This window comes from Carettochelys insculpta, chromosome 1 (genome assembly GCF_033958435.1).
Source record: "Carettochelys insculpta isolate YL-2023 chromosome 1, ASM3395843v1, whole genome shotgun sequence".
Classification (NCBI taxonomy): domain Eukaryota; kingdom Metazoa; phylum Chordata; order Testudines; family Carettochelyidae; genus Carettochelys; species Carettochelys insculpta.
In genome coordinates this window covers 275,718,554-275,726,281 of record NC_134137.1, presented here as the reverse complement: position 1 = coordinate 275,726,281, position 7,728 = coordinate 275,718,554, and positions in this window count along the sequence as shown.

The following is a 7,728-nucleotide window of genomic DNA, read 5'->3' as shown; positions in this document are numbered from 1 at the left end:
CATCTTTGACTTTATAAAAATCTAGTGGTAAAATATGACATCTATAAATGCAGCTTTTTTACCTTCTTTCTCTAGTACCCCGAGGCCAGCCACCATACTGCTTACATCTCCACATGAGATTACCGAGGGCTATGTGTGCCTTTCTACACCCTGACAAAAAACAACCAACCAATCAGCAGAACCTCACTGTGGAATCAAGTTTTATTTTCATCTTATTTCCTTAATTTCTCATGTATTCAACTGCTACAGGCTTGGCCCAGAAGTGGGAGTGGAGGGGAGGTTGCAGGGGCTAATGAGAAGGTCCCTGTCCTTAAAAAGTGGGTAAAACTGGTGCCAACCATCTGGTTTTCATTGACACTAGATACACTTTTTTCCTCAGCTTAGGAAAGCCTTACTTCAGTTTACCCTTCCACTGTAAGCTCTTGAAGATAGGGATTGTCCTTTAACTCGTGTGTGTGTGTGTGTGTGTGTGTGTGTGTACACGTACGCATGCACAGTGTCTAGCACAATAGTGCACTGGTACTGACTGGGGCCTGTAGATGCTATTGCCATATACAATAATACAAAAGGGAAGCAGAATCTCTAGGATCATGTAACAACACAGTAAATTCTTTCGTATCCAGTATTCTATCATCCAGAACTCTGAAATAACCAGCACTTTAACCATGAGTAAATTTTACTTACGTTTTCCGTAAATCCAGCATAGTGAGTAAATACAAAAAACTACAGCAAATACAGCATAAGTTTACAGTGTACAATACTACTGTTGGTAAATAAAGTACTCTGCCTACATTTTTGTTTGCTTCTTATATCTAATCTTGTTTTGCTCTAGTGTTATGCACTACTAGGTATAGCTCTCTATTTTCCAGAACATTTGCGTATCTGGCAACCGGGGCTGCTGGTTATGAAAGTTTACCATATTCCGTTAGTTATGATTATCAGTAGTATGCTGCAGCTAAGAGAAGAGGCGGGGCACCAGGGTTGGGGGAGCAGAGGAAGGAGAAAAGTGTCAGACTCCTTAGGGAGAGCAGACTGAAGTTAAATGAGAACCCATGGGCCAAAGCTATGAAGTCATGAAGGGCCCTATATGCATTTGCTGTGTACAGGAGATGTAGCAGTGGGAATTTGGAATAACTGAAGTGAAGCTGTGGGTGGCCACAATAACCAGTATTAGGCCCTGACTTGCTGAGCGACTGAAAAGCCATTGCTTAAAGAGAAGTGGTGTGGGGCGGGGGGGAGCATTAGGCAGGCTCAGGCCTTTAATACAAATAGCTATGGGCTCTTTAGGGCCAACTGCCAGAGCTGTTTTATTCTTCACCTCCCCCTGCGCCTTTCCCCATTTCAGGGTATTTCTTTACTTGGGCTAGTGCCTCTAGCTGTTTTCCCTCTTTGCTAGTGTTTGGCTTGATCCAGTTGCTTGAAATCTTAAGAGTACTTAAACTTGGAGCCCACCACTTTTTTCACAGCCATCCGCCGCTGACCTACACACCTACATCCTCCTTACCTCAGGCTTAGCACAAGGAAGACACAAATCCTCTTCCTATGCAGTCTCTGTGGTACTATTCCTTACTAGTGGCTGCAGACTGGAGATGACAGCCCAGCAAATACAGGTGTTCTTTTAAACCTAAAAGGCTGCGTATTGCTTCCTCCGCCCCCTGCTCAAAAGCTTAAATTCCACAGCATCTGAACCTGCACCTGTGAGGAAGCCAAAGTGTTGATATGCAGTGAGCATTGCAGGTAGCCTGAAGGAAGCAGTTTGCATCCATGCTGTAGAGGGATGAAATGGCAGGGAAGGTTGAAGATCCACCTCAACGAAAGGAGAGGAGAGTGGGCATGCAGAACGTGAGAACAGCCTTGGGAATTTCCCTCTCCCCCCCAGAGAAGTTACCAGTAACCTTTGCAGTAACCTCTGCAGTAACCTTTACCCCCACTCCTGATAAGCTTGCTTTGTATAGTTAATGGACTAATGGAGTGAGATTCTGGGATACTACCCTAGTAAAAAGTTACTCCATACAATTAACAAAGCCATGCTGCAATTTACAGAGGGGTGAATTTACATGACTTACTCCAGAACTGGAACATTGGCCAGATCCAGGTAGTTGTAGTCTTCATTTCTGCCTGTCACTTTAAACAGTGGCCAGTGAGTGTCTGAAGAATAGCTACTTTAATTTTTCAAAATAAACTTTTAAACAAGAAAACAAGTGGTTGCGTTGTTCAGACTGGCAGAAGCCCAGTGTTGTGCTGTCTATAATGAGGTCCCTTGAGCCAATGTAATTTATGTTCATCTCCTGGGAAAGATCATTTCAGAGTTGGTCAAACATACTCTGGGAGCAAAATGTGATCTTTATCCTTAGTCAAAGTTACTTGGTGTTGGTCTCTTCCACTTTGCAGGAGGTTTTGCTGCAGCAGATCATAAGATTTTTGGACACCAATCCATGTCTTTTATGGGACCTTATTACTAAGACAATGGTGCCTGCACCTGTCTGAAAGAATGCCCAGAGCAGATACCAAAAGACCTTCAACTCCTAATTAAGGAAGCTCATAAGCTATTGCTCCTGAGGGAGAGAATTTAGAAAATCTCTGGTTGTCTACACCATGAAAAAACAGTTACCCGCCTTTTGTAACAAGATGCGTTGCTCGTGTTCATGCCAGTAAGTGTGTGTGTGTGCGTGTGTGCGCGCGCGTGCTGCTTGCACAATTGTTGGAAGGGTCTTCCCCTAACAGTACCTGCCAAGTTGGCTGTGGAGGCTTCTGGAGCAGTGCATGCATGGTGTGATATATAGGGCTCTGCTGACCCTCCACCCCTGAGTTCCTTCTTGTTGGTATTCTGCCAGAAGGGAGGTGAGTGGGATTGGCATGGACATGAGCAAAACATCGAAGAACAACAGTTACAAAAGACAGGTAACCTTTTTTTCATCTTCGAATGATTGCTCTTGCGCATGTCAATAGGTGACATCCAAGCAGTTTCTCTGGGGAGGTCAGAGAACACCACATGGCCGTCTGCAGAATTGCTCTGCTGAAGGTTCCATCGTCTCTTGCTTGCGGAATGACCACTCAGTGTGCTGCGAAGGTGTGGAGGAAGGACCGAGTGGCTGCCCTGTAAATATCATGAATTGGAGCTTATGGCAGGAATGCTGCTGAGGAAGCCTGCACCCTCGTAGGTGAGCTGTGAGGGCCAGGCTGGGAACCTGGTCAGGTCACAGCAGCTCCTGATGCAGGACATTGTCCATAATAAGGGGCACGGGGATGAGATGGGCAGCATCATCCTAAGGTGAACCTTCAAAAGTTCAGTCCAGGACTTGTGATCTCTTTGAAGTAGCCCGAGGAAGACTGTGAAGACCTCCTGCAGTGATAGTTTCTGCCGTGACTGGGGAAATGGTCTTGCCAAAGGGACCTGGGAAGCCACAAGAGGAGAGTGTGGCCTAAAAGCAGGGTGAACACATTGCCCTATGACAAATATGGGACACTGGCCACCGGGGTGCGGGGGTAGGGCTGCTGTCCCATGTCAGGGCTCCTTGGCAATGGGGGCTGCTGCTCCAGAGTGAGGCACCAGGGATGAAAGGGAATGGAGGATGGGGGCTCCAGAACTCCCTGGTGTGGGGGGGGATGTCTCAAAGCCTCCTGCCAGGGAGGGTAAAGGAATGAAGCAGGAGCTGCCACCCTGAGGCGTGGGAGGCTCAGGAACAAGGCAACTGACCTATGGAGGGGCTCCCTGGCAGCAGGAGCTGCCTCCCCTAAGCGTAGAGTACGAGGGAATGAAGCAGCTGCCCCATTGTGGAGTGTATCAGCAGTGGGGGGTTGCCACAGTGGGGTGCTGGGGAAAGGGGCAGCTGCCCCATAGAGAAGCTCCCCTGTAGCAGAAGCTGCTGCCACAAGGTGCAGAGCACCAGAGAACAGGGCAGCCACCCAGTGGAGGAGCTCGCTGGCAGGAGAGGTGGCCACCCCAAGACGCAGGGTGCCAGGGAACAGGAGCCCCACAAAACATGGGACAAATTTGCCTGTTTTCTTAAAGTTGGGATGCCTGCAAGACAGCTTAAATAAGGGACTAGCCCTGTAAAAACAGGACAAATGGTCACCCTACCTAAAAGGCTTGTGCTGAGATGCTGACGAGAAGATACCGAGTGACTTGTGGGTTGCTCAGGAGCCTTTCAGACTGGGGGAGCTGGTGACTGTTTTGTCCGAAAACAAACCAACACAAGTAAATGGGAGAACTTGGACTGGGCGCAAGGCTTCCAAGGGGAAGTCAGACACTTGAAGCCACATGTGATGTGTATGTGTATCACATGGTGCTCCCACCGCATCATGATGGCAGTGGCCATGCTTCTAGTAGTTGAGTTGGTTGAATCCAGCACTGCCTGGAGGGAGATATAGGTCACAGTTTTGCCCTCTTCCAGGAATGCAGCAAATTCTTGGTGAGAGTCTGTGGGGAGTAGCACCTAGATGATGCGTTCCAGGAGTTGGGCACAATGGTGCCTGTCAATTCAAGATCTGAGCCTTGCTGCTGAGTATATCTTATAGCTGAAGAAGTCCAGCTTCTTGATGTCTTTATTTTTGGGGGCAGGCCCCAGTTGCTCCTGCACCTCTCCTTGTGGTTACCTGTGCTGACCACAAATGACCCTGGTGGGATGTGGGAAAACAAGTGTTCATACCCTTGCTGGGGATCAAAAGCAAAGGCATCAAGAAGCTCGTGCCTTAGCATCTGGGGCAGGAAGTGAAGACAAAGAGCCCTCAAGTGCCTGATCCAGAGAGGACGACGACGACACTCTAGGAACTGGGTCTTCCTGATCCTCAGGCTCTCTGGTGTGCCCAGAGACACAAGGTGGTCAAGTTGCTGCCGGTGCAGGGATGGACGTGGTCAGGTGCTCTGGTAGCACCTGTGCTGGTATACTGTCCAGAACAACCATTGTGGCTGTCAGCATGAAGACACCAATGCCACCCATGACAGTGGGCCCTGATCTTGATGGTAGGCCCAGGGTGTCCAAAATGGCTACTGCATAGAAGCCTGCCATTGGGGAGGCCAAGACACCTGTGATGCCAGGGCGCTTCCCAATGGCAGAGCTGCTGTGAACAGGAATGCGAGTGGTAACAGCTATTATGAGACAGACAACTTGGCCTCCAACTCTGACACAACCCGGACAAAAGTGGTGCAGTATCCGATAGCCCCGGAGGTTGGCTTGCCTTGGTGTTGAACTGTAGCATGTACTGGCGTAAGTTCTGGAGTCAGTGCTGGGAGAGAGGGTAGCACTGACGGCAGCGAGGTTTGTTGCATGGATGGGTCCGTAAGTTAGAGCGACTGTGGTGCGGTGTATAGTTGCTGGTTAGGATTTGCTTCAGGTTGGCAGGTCGTCTGTGGGCAAGTCTGGATCTGTAACAGCAACGAAGGGTCCTGTGGCACCTTAGACATCAACTCCAGCCCTGAAGCCAGGAGTGTCAAATCCAGGCTCGTTAGACTTCCATGTGCATGGAGTTAGGAACTAACGAGCCTGGATTCGACACTCCTGGCTTCAGGGCTGGAGTTGATGGTGCCAGGTGTGTCACACTGCTCTTATGTATCAGAGGGGTAGCCGTGTTAGTCTGGATCTGTAACAGCAACGATGGGTCCGTAAGTTAGAGCGACTGTGGTGTGGTGTATAGTTGCTGGTTAGGATTTGCTTCAGGTTGGCAGGTCGTCTGTGGGCAAGGCCTGGTCTGCCTCCCAAGGCCTGTGAAAGTGGGGGATCATTGTCCAGGATGGGTTGTAAATCCCTGATGATGCACTGTAGAGGTTTTAGCTGAGGACTGTAGGTGATGGCTAGTGGTGTTCTGCTGGTTTCTCTCTTGGGCTTGTCCTGTACAACCTGCCAACCTGAAGCAAATCCTAACCAGCAACTATACACTGCACCACAGTCACTCTAACTCAGGGACCCATCCATGCAACAAACCTCGTTGCCAGCTCTGCCCACATATCTACACCAGCAACACCATTACAGGACCTACCCAGATCAGCCACACCATCGTGGGTTCATTCAGCTGCACATCTACCAATATAATTTATGCCATCATGTGCCAGCAATGCCCCTCTGCTATATACATCAGACAAACTGGACAGTCTCTGCATAAAAGAATAAACGTACACAAATCAGATATCAGAAATGGCAATATACAAAAACCTGTAGGAGAGCACTTCAATCTCCCAGGCCACACAGTAGCAGACTTAAAAGTAGCTATCCTACAGCAAAGAAATTTCAGGACCAGACTCCAAAGAGAAATTTCTGAGCTACAATTCATCCGTAAATTCGACGCCCTCAGCTCAGGCTTAAACAAAGACTGCAAATGGCTGGCTGAATACAGAAGCAGCTTCCCCTCCCTGGGTGTTCACACCTCCAGATCAACTGCTGGTAGTAAGCCTCACCCTTGCTGACTGAGCTAACCTTGTTATCCCCACCCTTGCTCTGGCTTATTTATACCTGGCCCTGCAGATTTCCAAGACCAGCATCTGATGAAGTGAGTCTGTGCTCACAAAAGCTCATGCTCAAAACTTTTCTGTTAGTCTATAAGGTGCCACAGGACCCTTCATTTCTGTTACAGACCCAGACTAACACGGCTACCCCTCCAATACTTAACTATATACAAGGAGAACAACTATACGCAAGGGGAACAACTGTATACAAACGGGGGCCCAGCGGGTGGCTTGGCCGTCAGCCCATCAGTCTGGGGTGGATGTAGAGGGGTGCAACTGCCGGCGGGTATGGGACGCGACCCCCTCCTTGTCCGCGGTCCCCTGCATGGGGCTGGGGGCCGGGAGAACTGGCAGGTATGGCTGGGATGCCTCCCCTGGCCAGTCTTCAGCACCAGTGGGCTCCGGTCCTGTGGGGCTGGCAGGCGGCACGGCAGGCAGCATGGCAGGTGGGGCATTGGGTGGAACAGCGGGGAGGGCGGCATAGGGGGCAGCGGGCGGGTGGAAGCCAGGCAACAGCCTCCTGGATTGACCCGGCTATGTCCCGGAATACCCCCATGAATTCCTGCCATGCAGCCCAGCGCCAGGTGGACTCTTCCCAGTCGAACCAGAGTCTCTCCTCAGCCACCTCCATCTGCCGCCGGAGAGCCGCCAGGAGCTGGGGGTCCATGGGGGCCATCCCCTGGGTCTGGTGGTGGCGTGACCATCCTGCTGGCCTGGGAGGTGTCCCCGGGCACTGGTGGTAGCTGACCTCCGGCGGGCTCTTGGGAACCATGGATGGTGCCTGGCTGCCTGGGGCCTTGGGTGGTGCAACTGCAGAAAGGGAGAGAAGGAGGGGAAGGCTGTTAGTACTGTGCCCTGGCCCGTGGCCCGTTCCTCCCGCTCCCCCTTGGGTGTTGGGTCTCCGTCCCCCTCGGTGGCTGTGGTGTCCCTGTTGGGTGTCCCCATTGCATGGTCCCCCCACCCCCAGCGTTAGGGCACAGTGCTGTCCATGGGTGTGGGTGCTGACGGCCATGACACCCCCCTGGTACCGTGCTGTGGCTGGGCAATTGTGGCTGAGGGTCCACTGGGGGTGTGTGAGGCTCCCGGTCGTGGCTGGTGCCCCCGCCCTGTGGCCCATGGGTGTGTGCTCTGTGGGGTACATACCTTACTGTCCATTGGCACGGTTGGGGGAACCCAGTGGGTGGATGCCCGGCTGGTGCTCCGGGAGGGGAGGTCTATGAAGAGCCCGCCCTCCTCACTGCTGGACCCCTCCTCCGCCATCCCAAGGGGGAGCTTCTCAGGCAGGCCCC